Source organism: Phacochoerus africanus, chromosome 2 (genome assembly GCF_016906955.1).
Source record: "Phacochoerus africanus isolate WHEZ1 chromosome 2, ROS_Pafr_v1, whole genome shotgun sequence".
In the NCBI taxonomy this organism is placed as follows: Eukaryota; Metazoa; Chordata; class Mammalia; order Artiodactyla; family Suidae; genus Phacochoerus; species Phacochoerus africanus.
Window position 1 is genome coordinate 228408657 of NC_062545.1, and position 14685 is coordinate 228423341.

Genomic DNA, 14685 nt, shown 5'->3' on the forward strand with positions numbered 1-14685 from the left:
TAATTTGTAACCTTATTTTTGTTTGTCTAGTGTCTTCACTGGTCTGTGAAATTTTAGTGCCTGACATTGGGGTGTTCAATACATGTTTGTTGAAAGAATGCCTGACTAATTCTGTTAGGTAGGATACTTAGATGAGACAACTGGGATGCATTTAGATTAAATGACAGGACGAAGATCCCACAGCGAATGAATACAAAATAAGCTTCTATAACCTCAATCCATTTCCTACCCACCAGCTACTTTCTACATTGAGTTGTCTCCCTTTTTATGTTGTCAATGACTGACATGAAAGTATTTGGTCTGGTTGTTAAAATCATGAAAATAATAGATTTGAGATAAAGGTACAATGCATTTGACAAGAATTTAATTTTGCCTTTTTCGTGTATTGGTTAATAATAGCTTTCAACTAAATACAAAGATCTGTAATTTTCTTCTAAATATTTAAAGGGAGAAAAACTACTTAGTCTATGCTTAGAATGATTAGAACAAGGGTTACATTTTTCTATTTTAGGTGATTTATTCCTGAAAATGATATTCAGCATGGCACTCACTCCTGGAGAGGTGACCCCTTCTCTCATAATCTTGGTGTTGGTTTTCGTTTTTGTAAGAGCACTAAGGAACAATGGGAGAAAGCAGGTGTTTCCTCCTGGCTCATGTTCCTTTCCCATCATAGGAAATCTTCAGCTTGGAGACAATCCTTACCTTACATTGATGGAGATGAGGAAGAAATACGGAGTTGTCTTTTTCATCAAACTTGGCGTGATGCCTGTTCTGGTGGTGAATGGAATGGAAATGGTAAAACAAGTACTACTCAAGGGTGGAGAACATGTTGCAGGTCGACTTCACATGCATACATTTTCTTTCCTGGCAAAAGGAAAGAGTCTCACATTTTTGGCCAGTTATAGAGAGAGTTGTAAACTTCGTAAGAAAATTGCCTCTAATGCTTTATGAACATTTTCTCAAGCGGAAACAAAATCCCCCACCTGTTCTTGCTTTCTTGAGGAACACGTTGTTGAGGAAGTTTCCGAGCTAGTAAAGGTCTTTGCAGAATTGACTTCCAACAGTTGTAGCTTTGACTGCAGAAGTGCTATCATGTGGGTGGTGGCCATCATTGTCTGTGCCCTTTGCTTTTGCAAGAGATATGACCATAGTGATGAAGAGTTTCTCAGAATAGTGAAAATGAATGATGACTTACTCAAAGCCTCCAGCACTGCTCATCCTGCTGATTTCATACCATGTTTCTGTTACCTTCCACTGTGAATTACAAATGCTCCCCCAGAGATTTATCAGGCCCTGAATCCGTTTCTTGTACTTACATGTACAAGATCTTCTTACAACATTTGATAAGGTAAGGATTTGAACTCATACTAGGACAAGGCATTTGGTGAGAAACAAGAAAGAATAATGAGATGCGTTGAGTATCCAGATAGTTGTATGTATTTCTTCCTTGATTCTTTCACTCTGATTTTTCCATGATGAACCTTACCCAAACTATTAGTAAATATGAAACCCAGTCAGAGAGATTATAGAATGGTATTACTTAGTTCTCATGTAGGGACCCTAAGAAAATCTTTGAATTTTCAGAGCTCAGAAATTTCCCTAGTATGTGGATAAGGCACATATTTGAATTATGAATCTGTAATTGGCTAATAAATGTTGGCCACCATGTACATGAGTTTCTTGAAGAAATGAGCCAATGATTTCATTTCTCTCATTTTTATGTCTGAAATTATGAGGTCTTAAAATTCTCAGCATTTTTTTTTCATAAAATTCCTTGAATAATTGTAAAGAATATTTTATAGGAAGCTTCCAATTTACCCTTGTATCCTGCTTGAGTTTCTTTCCTATGAAGAAATGAACTTTGGGATCATAGCACATAAATTAAGATTCTCTAGGTGACAAAAGTGAACCTTTTTGTTACGCCACTGAGATGTTTTTGGCCCAATTAGATGGTCCACAGGAGAGTAAATTTCTCTCTTGAAGTATGTATGTGCTGAAAAGAATCCTAGTTCTTGGGGACCAATTTGTTGAGATGAAAGCATCAGGGGAAAAAAAACATGAAAAAGTGGGTAATTGAGCAAAGAAATGTGAGGACTTAAGTCCTCTCCAATTAAAAGAAGAGGCAGAAAATAATCTGTTTCAATATACCAGCCTGGAATTCTAGATCAGATATCGTAAGTAAAAGAGTTTGTAAAGTTCATAGATTTTTCTTCCTGCTCCCTAACCTAGTCTAGCCCTACCTCCTTCTGCAAGGTGATTATAGTAAAATTTTTACAATAGTTTTAAATACCGCCTTATTTATTGCCTAACAATTTATCTGTAATAAGTTAACCTCTGGTTTTCCTAAGTGTGTTTCTAGACATAGGTATACTCTTTATTGATTGAAAAAAAATTAAGAAAATTGAGTTTAGTAACTTGCTTTTCTATTCCATCCTCTTTTAAGACTGAGAATTACCATTACTAAGCAAAATTGCTTGTGGGGTATCACATGATCTACGTACATTCTTTGTATTCCTAAGCTAATTGGGTTCATTTCAAGTTACATGGTAATATGGCTCTTCTTGCATGAGAGTCAAATATGGTGCAAAATGCAGGTAGTGGTGAATAATCATGTCAAGGTTTATATCCTTAGGACCACATTCAAGGTATTACTGATGCTCTGATGAATACATGCCACAACAAATATGCTTCTACTAGAATAGCCACCTTAAATGATGATGAAATCATAAGCACCATGAATGACCTCTTTAGAGCTGGTATGTGAGAATAATTATCAATATTTAAGGCAAATAAAGATTAATAACAATTTTCTATTTTCTGCTGTTCACAGTTTAGAGTATTTCTCTCTTCTGCTATCAGCCCTTTATTACTTTTATCCCTACATCCCATTCCAAGTCCCTTTCCCAACTCATTGACATTTATTTTTAATCTGTTTAGGTGCCATTTTTTTGTTTCATGTATTCATATAAAATGGCTTTATATATTCATATATTCATGTGCATTCGTATATTATCATGAACTTTAATTTATGTAAATAAGTTTTGTTATTTACATCTCAATTTATTTCTAAGTTTTTTTTTTTTTCCATGAAACCCTTTATTTTTAAGATCCAGTCATGGTCGTCAGCTATGTTTCTAACTTTGTGCTTCTAATGGTTGCCTAATACTCCGTGGCCAGTATCCCCACATTTCACCATTCTGCGTCTCAATAATGAAGATATTGAATATCTTACTAATGCTAAGATGATCATCTTTGTGCATCCATTTTGCCTCCTTTGAATTATAGCCTTATGCTAAGAAGCAGAATTTCTGGGTCACCTAATAAAAGGATTCTTGAGTTTTTCATACAGATTACCAAAATCATTTTCAGAAAAATGATTTAGACTGCCACCATTACTACTATCATTCTTACACTTCATAGTTTTTTTCACAATCATATTTACCTATTGATGGAAGAAATTTTCACAAATTGAGGTACTGGGAAGCTGTCATGGTATATACATGATTTGGTTTGAGCTTTATGCTACCTAGAATGCCCTGTCATCTTATGGCCTGTCAAACGCACATTGTACATCTGTTTAACCATCAAGAAAAAAATGCATTTACCAGATTGTTTGGAATGTCTACCTTGAATATAGGGGTAATATATCACCCCTCGTCCTATGACGCCAGTGCTCATATTCCTTTAACGATGAAGTTTCCTTCCCAGACCCCAAGTTTATAGTGACTCATTGTAAATTTACTAATCTGTAGGTTTTTTTTTTTTTTTTGAAAATTTGAAGGAATGTACCCCTGTCATGTTTGATGTTTGTTCTTTGTTCTGACAATATGAAACTGTTGTTGGGACACCCATAATGGAGCTGGGTGGCCATTGTGGATATGGTTTCAGACATGTTTCTGCATCGAGAACTTGAATTTTCTGTGCTGTATCAGATGCAAGGACGACCCCAGCCATTATCAAAACAATATCTGCTAGTAGCTGCCAGCTGCAACCTTATGGCTTTAAGGTTTCCCTTTGTATATAAGCAACCATTGTGGACCCCAACCAATCCTTGTTTAACAATGACGCTTCTTGCCAGCTCCATTGGTAATTCTTTTGTGAATTTGTTTGTTTGTTTTTTTTTTTTTTTCTTTTGGCTGCACCATGGTATGAGCCAGGCCAGAGATTGAATCCATGCCACAGTAGCAACCTCAGCCACAGCAGTCACAGTGATGAATTTTTAACCCACTAGAACACCAGGGAACTCCTCCAATGGTAATTTTTGATGGACAGTTTATGTCACTTTGCAGTTTTTGCCTATACAAGCCTCTCCCGTTTTGCATTCTGGGGCAACACATTCAAGTGCTTCTTGAATCTATACCTCCTGGGCTACAGCCCTCAGTATATACCCAGAAGTAGGATTGCTGGATCACATGGTAATTGTTTTTTAAATATTTTGATGAGTCTTACACTCTTTTCCATAGTGACTGCACTGTTTTACATTTCCATCAGCAATGCATGAGGATTTCAGTTTTTCCACACCCTTACCAACATTTGCTGTTTTCTGTTTTATTGATAGTGGCTATTTTTTCCAACGGGTAAGAGGTTAAGCCTATATTTTGAAATAAACCTTAATGTATAATAATTATATTATTACTTGTTAGTTGTATTTAGATTATTTCTCCTGGATTCTTAATATTCAAATATGAAGTAAATTGAGGATCAATTTTACTAATACTTTTTTCCAAGATACTTTTTCTATTTTTTTTTTTCTTCAGGTTTTGAAACAATCTCAACCTGTCTATCCTGGAGCTTTCTTTATTTGATACACTATCCAGAAATTCAAGCCAGAATTAAAGAGGAAATTGGTAACATGCTTTTGAATGAAAAAAAAAAAACTCTATTATGAGTATATTCTCATTTTTAAATTAAATTTTTTAAAAAATCTTTTTTTTTTCCATATAGAAACTCATTGGAATGACATCACCCAGATCTGAAGACAGGTAAATATTACCCTACACAGAAGACTTCATAAATGAAGTATTCAGACTTGCTTCCTTTCTTCCTTTTACTCTTCCTCATTGGTAAGGATATACTTTTCCTTTGAGACAGCAACTGATGGTTGTGTAGGGGAATGAAGAATCTAAGACAATAGAATGAATACTCTGAGTACTTTAAAGTCTTTATTATGTTAATATTATTTTAAATAATTTCATTTTTATTTTGAAACCCTCTAATGAAATTTTTATATAGCAAGGCAAATTTTGTAAATATTTTTCATAACCAATGATGCCATTAACTTTCATTTTATATATACTAATTGAGGGAAGAGAAGGATATAGAAATTCCAAACAGTGGATAATCCAACTGTAATGTATACTTGGCTATTAAACATGTACAAACTCACTTAACTTCCTCCTATGAGCAGCCTTAGCCACCTGCTGATGTGATACGGCTTCATTTTCAGTAGTATAGAATTTTGCTGGGCAATAGACAGAGGAAGCTAGTGTTGCCACAAATAGATTAAATATTGTATCCATTTATAGATATTTGAAAGCTTACTGAATCTTATGCCTGACTTTCCAGCTCCCACATGCATGCTGGTATAGATTAAGTAGATAGGCCTTATTAAATATGTATATGAACAACCAAGTTGTGGTAGTTTGAACTGTTTCCATTCTATGCAGTTAAAAAATGAAATTCTCAGAGCTTTTTCTCTTTCTATCTTTAAATTGTGAAGGAGTGGTAATGTGGTAATGTGCCCATGTGGTAATGGACAAAGCAGAATGCATTGCCCTCATCCAGGTGTCTCAAAGGACCAGACAGTGAGACACTCATTCCCGTGTATTTTACCTCTCTGGTTCGCACTCCATATTCACATGGGATGCTGTTATTCACAGTGATCCCTTTTCTTCATATCCCCTTTCTGGAAGAAATGAATTTCAAGTTAACTTAAGTTTATAAAAAAAGCTCTACATTCGAAGACGCAGCTCTTCTGTCCCAAAGATTTCCATAGGGTGCCTTTTGGTGCCTCATAAAAAAGTACAGCTTACAAATTTACTAAGAAATCAGGAACAGAAAGGGCTGCCCAGACTGCAGGCATCATCTGGGATGAAATGAAATGATCATATACTTTAAGGCCCTGAAAACACATCTGAGGGCCTCCCTAGGAAATAGGTTTTAGGAAATAGGTTTTTATTATAAGTGAATATAAATAGGTTTTTATTATAAGTGAATATAAATAGGTATTTATTATAAGTGAAAACATATATTAAAAAGATCAATAAAAAAGGAAAAAGATCAACCAATGAGAGTGGTGTGATGTGAACCAAGAATTTTAGCACAAACATAAAAGACATCTTATGTATGTTATTTGGGACTAATCTATTCTTCTCCACCTTGATGTTTTTCATTTTCCATTTAAAAGGACAAGGGATGGAAAAGCAGAAAATAAGTTAAAATAAAATGAATTAAAACAAGATAAATAATCTTAGGTAAAGGGGGCAAAAATTTTACTATTACATATAACACTTGTACGCACACACCTGTGAGAGATTTAACAGTACTTAAATAAATATTTATTGGATATATGCTCTTTAAAAGTTATATAGAAAGACATTTTCATATGAAGTTTTAGAAATATATATATATAGAGAGAGAAAAATTCTACAATGAATGTATTTATATATTGAGTCCTCCCTTAAAATATATAGTCACTCAAATTTTAATATTAGTGAAATAAAATTTTACATGCCAGGTTTCTGTAAGAGGAGCATGTGGTTTTTAATGCAGATTAGGATTTGAGTGGCTGAATCCACAGAGGATTTGAGGAGAGGAAAATGTTGAAAAAGGCAAGGAAGAGGTAACCCTTCCAAAAAATAGGTCCATTCCTTTTTTGGCCTTCTCCTTTGTTGAGTTTTAAGGACACCCAATGAATAATTTACATATTATTTGCCAAAGTTCAGTACCAGCTGCAAGATGAAAGTAGGTCAGAGAGTTTCAAATATTAACTTTTTAAAATGATCAGAACTAGTTTGCACAGTTTGGTTGAGAGCTAGACTAAGGAGGCTTATTCCCACATTTCACGTGAATTAGACATACTCCTCCACTTTGTCTCTGGCAGAGCTGGACAGCAGTCTTCCCTGCTCCTCCAAGCTCAGCTCTTTAATAACTATAGATGAGATGTAACTTCTCTCCTGGTTGACTAATCAGAAGGGAGAACCCAGAAGTGGCTAAGACGTCTGTGTCCAGTGACTGTTCTCAGACTCATCAAATTGAAATATCTCTGCTTCTCTGGGGAGAAGTGAGTATGGGGCTAACTAGGAAGTTAGGGAGTACCATATGGAAACATAACATGACTTAATCTAAGCCATGCAAAATTACAGAGGTATAAAGGGAAAGGGTGTACAGTGTGCATAAAGAAGTCCAGGTATATGGAGTTGCCTTCGTGGCTCGGCAGTTAACAAAACTGACTAGGATCCATGAGGTTGCAGGTTTAATCCCTGGCTGTGTTCAGAGGGATAAGGATCTGGCATTGCTGTGAGCTGTGGTGTAGATCTCAGATGTAGCTCAGATCCTGAGTTGCTGTGCCAGTGGCATAGGCCAACGGCTACAGCTCTGATTTGACTTCTAGCCTGGGCTGCAGATGCAGCTCTGATTTGACTCCTAGCCTTAGGCTGCAGGTGCCACCCTGAAAAGCAAGCAAACAAACAAACAAACAAACAAAAAACAAAACAAACAAACAAAAAAGGCCAGGTATAGGATTAGAAAAATAAAATACTTGTTCTAGAGGCAACTTAGAGATCATCCATTACAAGCAATATCATTTCACAGCTAGGAAACGAAGGCAAATTCACCCATCATCTCATTGAGAGCAGTTATCTAGAGTTCAGATTTCCTAGTTCCAATTCTATTCCAATTCCTAGTTCTTCCCATCAAGTGCTAAATGATGTTATATTTTGTTTTCTAATCTATTAGAAAAGTCAAGAACATATTGGATAAAATGAAAGTGTTTTATAATTCCCTTAATTACTTTAATTATATCCCCTTAAATAATTACCTGTTGTAATTGGATCTGTCTGCTTATGACCAACTCTATCACGGAAATATTAAAATAATTTTCTAGAGGTTTTTAGCTTATAGCAATGCCTTCAATGTATTAAGTGCTCAGTATGTTTAACAATACAAGAAAAAGAATAAATTAATTTGACAAGTAGAAGATACATAATTAAGGAATAGAAGTTTATAAAGATTTCATATCATTATTATATAAAAAGACATTAATAAAAGAGTCCATGCTTGTGGGAAGCAGCTTAGGAATGGGTTATTTGAATTTATAGGATGTGCTGTAATGCTATATTTCTCTTTCCTATAGTACTACAGCAGACACTACTCTGAATGCTTCTTTTATTCCCAGGTAAACATATACATTTATTAACATACATCAAGTAAGTCATGATGAGTAAGTCAACAAAATTATTTCTTGTGATAAAATTTGCTTGTCTGTTTGTTTGCTATTTACTAATCTGGGAAAAATTTATGTTCTTCTTAACCAAACTTTATTCCCTCTGTATCTCTTGAAAGAAGTTGGAAAGAAATTCAGTTTTCCTTTCTCACTGATAATAGGAAGGATGAAATTTTTAAAAATTTTTATTATAGTTGGTTTACATTATTCTTTCAATTCCTGCTATAAAGCAAAGTGATCCAGCCATACATACATATATATTCTTCTCTTTTTTTCCTATCATGTTCTATCACAAGTGATATTCAGCATATATATATACCTGATATATACCTGTGCTATACAGCAGGACCTCATTGCTTATCCTTTCTGAATGTAATAGTTTGCATCTATTAAACCCAAACTCCCAGTCCATCCCACTCCCTACCATCTCCTCCTTGGCAACCACAAGTCTACTGTCCCTGTCTATAAGTCTGTTTCCATACTTTAGATTTCACATATAAGTTATGTCATATGGTATCTGTCTTTCTCTTTCTGGTTTATTTCACTTACTATGAGAATTGCTAGTTCCATCCATTTTGCAGCAAATTGTATTATTTTGTTCTTTTTTATGGCTTAGTAGTATTCCATTGTGTATATGTACCACATCTTCTTAATCCATTCATCCATTGACGGACATTTAGGTTTTTTCCAGGTTTTGGCTATTGTGAATAGTGCTGCAGTGAACATAGGGGTGTATGTATATTTTTGAATTATAGTTTTGTCTGAATATATGCCCAGGAGTGGGATTGCTGGATCATATATTAATTTCATGTTTAGTTTTCTGACATACCTCCATACTGTTTTCCATAATGATTGAACCAATTTACATTCTCATCAGCAGTGCAAAAGGGTTCCCCTTTCTCCACACATCTCCAGCATTTGTTATTTGTAGTCTTATTAATGATAGCCATTCTGACCCAAGTGAGGTGATACCTCATCATTTTGAATTTCATTTTCTAATAATTAGTGATGTTGAACATTTTTTCATGTGCCTGTTGGCCATCTGTATGTCTTCTTTGGAGAAATATCTGTGTAGGTCTTCTGCCTCCCCTCCTTTTTTTTGCCTTTTATTTAGGGCTGCATCCACAGCATATGGAAGTTCCTAGGCTAGGGGTCCAATCAGAGCTATAGCTGCCTGCCTATTCCACAGCCACAGCAATGCAAGATCCCAGCTGCGTCTGCAACCCACACCACAGCTCATGGCAACGCCAGATCCTCAACACACTGAGAGAGGCCATGGATCAGACCTGTGTCCTCACGGTCGTGGGTGAGATTCATTTCCACTGAGCCACAAGAGGAACTCTCTTCTGCCCATTTTTCACTTGGGTTGTTTGTTTTTTTGCTTTTGAGTTGTATGAGTTGTTCATATATTTTGGAGATTAAACCTGTGTCAGTTGCATTGTTTGCGACTGTTTTCTCCCATTCTGTAGGTTGTCTTTTTCATTTTTTTTTAATAAGTTTCCTTTGCTGTGCAAAAGCTTTTCAGTGTGATTAGGTCCCATTTGTTTATTTTTGTTTTTATTTCTATTGCCTTGGGAGATGGACCTAAGAAAACATTTGTAAGGTTGATGTCAGAGAATGTTTTGCCTTTGTTCTCTTCTAGGAGTTTTATGGTGTCTTATGTTTAAGTCTTTAAACCATTTTGAGTTTATTTTTGTGAATGGTGTGAGGGTATGATCTAGTTTTATTGACTCATAGGCAACAGTCTAGTTTTCCCAGCACCACTTACTGAAGAGACTTTTTCTCATTTTATGTTCTTGCCTCCTTTGTCAAAGATTAATTGACAGTAAGTGTCTGGGTTTTTATCTGGGCTCCCTATTCTGTTCCATTTGTCCTTATGTCTTATTTTTTTGTTTGTTTGTTTTTTGTTTTGTCTTTTTAGGGCTGCATCAATAGCATATAGAAGTTTCCAGGCTTGGGGTTAAAGTAGAGCTCCAGCTGCCAGACCCCACAATCATAGCAACATCAGATCTAAGCCAGATCTAAGCCAGATCTAAGCCATATCTGCACACTGTAGCTCATGGCAATGCCAGATCCTTTAACCTACTAAGCAAGGCCAGGGATCGAACCTGCATCTTCATGGATACTAGTCAGATTCTTAATCCACTGAGCCACACTGTGAACTCCCTTTATGTCTGTTTTTGTACTAGTACCACATTGTCTTGATTACTGTGGCTTTGTAATATTGTCTGAAGTCTGGGAGAGTTTTACCTCCTAGTTTTTTTTTTTTTTTTTCCCCCTCAGGATTGCTTTGGCAATTCTGGGTATTTTGTGGATCCATATAAATTTTTGGATTGTTCCATTTCTGTGAAAAATGTCATGGGTAATTTGATAGAGATCACATTTCAATCTGTAGATTGCTTTGAGTAGTATGGCCATTTTAACAATATAAAATCTTCCAATCCAGGCGCATGGGATATCTTTCATTTCTTTGAATTGGAAGGATGAAATTGTTTTGAATTGAATTGAATAATACAGATTCATTCAGGGCAAATTGAATTTAAAAAGTGGGCTCACTGGTGAAGGTTTGAGCTGCGGACTTTGTGGGTTTACCCTCTGCATAGGTATATCCAGCTGATATTTAAAAAACAGCCTGAAATCCTCCACTGGAATGTAAGCCACCAAACAGGACTTTTAAAAAAATCTCTTATTGTTTACTTACTTCTTCCTCATCCTCAGCACCTAGATCAGTGCCTAACACATAGTAGATACTCAGTTAATATTTGTGCATAAAGTCAGATAGAAGAAGGGTAGGCTGAGCTGAATGTACCAGGCAGTGAAAAGTGAGAATGATGAGTGGTGATGGTGGTGATGGAATAATGATGAACGCAGGTAATATTTATAGACCCTACTGTGTGCTGGGCCCAGAAAGCTCAGAAGTATCTCCTCTGACATCAACAGTAATCCTATCTAGTGGTGCCATCACAGTGCCAATTTTTCTGATAAAGAAGCTTTCAGCCAAGTTAAACAAATTACTTAAGATCACATGTTCAGAAGGTAATAGAACCAGGGTTCACATGCTGTGCAAACCCTATTTAATATGTAAACTTTGTTTAATGGAAATTAGATGTTCCACGTGGTAAGGGCTTGATGCCTCCAGTAAACTGGTAAAGATTACACTCTTAATGCACTCAGTGGGCTTTACATATAGTACTCTGCACAGCTTCTGTCTTCACTGAAGATCTCATCTGACTAATGGCTTATGTTCCAGGCTCTTAGGGAGGGAGGTGTTTGTCCTGTGCACCTGAAAGTACCTTTACAGTCTCCATAACCAGCAAAATTGTGAAATACACTGCATGTGAACAGTTCCTCTGGAAAACTTACTGTCAGAGAGATTGATATATTTGTTCTCCACTCCCAGTATTCATACTGGATAAAACTAAGCATTTAAAAATCCTACTATAAGAAGAAATACAGTCAGTGTAAATTGAATGGCATTTATTTTCAGTTAGTACAACCCCAAGTATCCCAAGTGTTCTAGTATCTTAAGAACTTGTGATTATATTGAATATTGAGTAATGATCAAACTCAACTAACAGAGGTACTAGTAAAGAAATACCATTTGTATGGAGGAACTTGTTTAAGTTGAATGAATGTGTAATTCAAGACAATATTACAGGAAATTATTTGTGTTTAATCTATAAGGTCACAAACTCAAGCACCTGCTGAGCAGTGGAAAACCAAAAATGAAAGAATTGTCCTTTATTGAAGTAGTGGGGAAATGTCATCTTTAAGATGGAATAGGACTCTGTGGACCTCCCCAACAACCCCTCATTTTCATCACCACAATTCTACAGTAGCTCAAGCTGAAGAAATATCCTGGAGGTGAACTTGACCTGACATCCCTGTATAGTTAGCCATGAAGCCAAAACCATATCCTGGGTTACTCCATACCCCACTCCACAGGTAGTTTGTGTTCTTATATTCTCAGGCTAGGTGTAGGGTTTCTTGTTTAGTTCAGAAAAAATTTTGGATTCAAGTTCACTTGTCAAACAATTTAAAATTCTTACCCCTAAGCTGTGCTATTCATTCAGTTCCTTGTATGTCATCCTCATGTATGAGGTGCTTTTTAAGTGTATGGTATAGCCTCATTCATATATGAGAGACTTTGTCTCATGAGGGCATTTTAAGAGTATAATGAAGTATGATATAATTCAGGGGTTTAAACCCTTGTCTTATGTGATGGTATCCCTGTGTCATTGTGAGCATGGGAGAAGGGAAGGATGAATGGTGGATGGAGTAAGAAGGCAAGGGAACTCTGTCTTTTCCTTTTTTGCCAGCCACAAATAGACAGGTATGCCGAGATGCATTTTAAATACAGTTTCAGAATAAGAATGAGATTCTGATGTTAAATATATTTTTTTTCCAGTGCACTAGGAACTGGGTACTCAAAAGGTCCAGAGAAGGGAGTGAGAGTCGTCCAGAATAGCAGAGAACATTTCATGGTGGTGATAGAAGGGTTATGCTAGATTTATAGAGGGAACAAGTTCATCAACATCCATTTTTATATCACAACATCTGTTTTCTGAATTAAGAATTTATCTTCAGGGTAAAGTGGTGCTTTTATAGTGTTACCAATTCCTTTTGGTACCTACCAAATATACATGTGTATTTAGTTTGCAAATGTTGCCATAACAAAATACCAAAGTCTGAGTGGATTTAACAACAGAAATTTATTGTCTCACGCTGCTGGAGGGTGGAAATCCAAGAGCAAGGTGTCAGCAGGGTTGGTTCCTTCTGAGGGCTCTTTCCTGGGTCTTTAGATGGCCATCTTCTCCCTCTGTCCTCACATGGCCTTTTCTCTATGTCCACACATCCCTGTGTCTTTCCTTTCTCTTGTAAGGAGCCCAGTGAGATTAAAATCTCATCCTAAAAGCTTTATTTTAGCTTAACTGTCTCTTTAAAGACCTTCTCTACAAATACAGTTACATTCTGACGTACTGGGGGTGGGACTTCAACATATGAATTCTGGTGGAGGTAACAAATCAGCCCATAATAACATGTTTTGACGACAAAAAGACAATTAAATTTCTTTATCATTATAGCACCAGCACTGAATATGTGCTTCTTTAATTGAACTTGTTGATGCGCTAAGGCATGTAAAGGACATAAAGTGGACAGTGAAAAGTTAAGAATTTCAAGTTGAAGCTTTAAGGGGAGTTGCATTCAAAGGGTTTGAAATCCAAGTAGGAGATGAGAACATATCTGGGGTCTATGGAGAGGGCACTTAGGGAGGGGTGGCTCTAATTAATTACCATCCTGACCAGCATGTCACAATGGAAGCAGAGAAGTTAACCAACAGACATTGAGGATTCACATTAGGACATCATTGTTCTTTCCAAGTACAAATAAATTCAGCCTTATCTGTGGAAATAAACACATTGGATTGCTTGTCTCTTTTTGTAGAAGCTTTTGAAATTATTTGTATTATCCATGTGACAGTATGTCACACTGAAACTATTTTTACATTTTTTTTCTGTAAGAAACTATCAAATAGATCCACCTCCTAGAGTAATGACAATAAGAACAAAAATAAAGAAATGGGACTTAAAAGTTTCTGCACAGCAAAGGAAACTGTAAACAAAGTGAAAAGACAACCCACAGAATGGGAGAAAATATTTGCTAATGAAGCAACTGACAAGGGATTAATCTCCAAAATTTATAAACACCTTCTGCAGCTCCATACCAAAAAAACAAACAACCCCATCAAAAAATGAGAAGATCTAAACAGACAGTTCTCCAAAGAAGACATACAGATGGCCAAAAAATGCATGAAAAGATATTCAACATCATTAATTAGAGAAACGCAAATCAAAACCACTGGCCAGAATGGCCATCACTCAAAAGTGTACAAACAATAAATGCTGGAGAGGGTGTGGGAAAAAGGGAACCCTATTACACTGTTGGTGGGATTGTAAATTGGTGCAACCACTGTAGAAAACAGTATGGAGATTCCTCAGAAAACTAAAAATAGAATTACCATTTGATCCAGCAATCCCACTCCTGGACACCTATCCAGAGAAAAGATACATGTACTTCAGTGTTCATTGCAGTACTATATTCGATAGCCAAACATGGAAACAACCTAAATGTCCATTGACAGAGGAGTGTATAAAGAAGATGTGGTACATATACACAAAGAAATATTATTCAGCCATTAAAGGAAAGAAATAACGGCATTTACATTAACACGGATGGACCTA

The 14685-nt window shown here is 36.0% G+C and overlaps 1 pseudogene; it reads left to right on the plus strand.

Annotated features, from left to right (window-relative positions):
- The first annotated feature begins 528 nt into the window (after positions 1-528).
- On the plus strand, positions 529-8444 carry LOC125120820 (cytochrome P450 1A1-like; annotated as a pseudogene).
- Positions 8445-14685: the final 6241 nt, after the last annotated feature.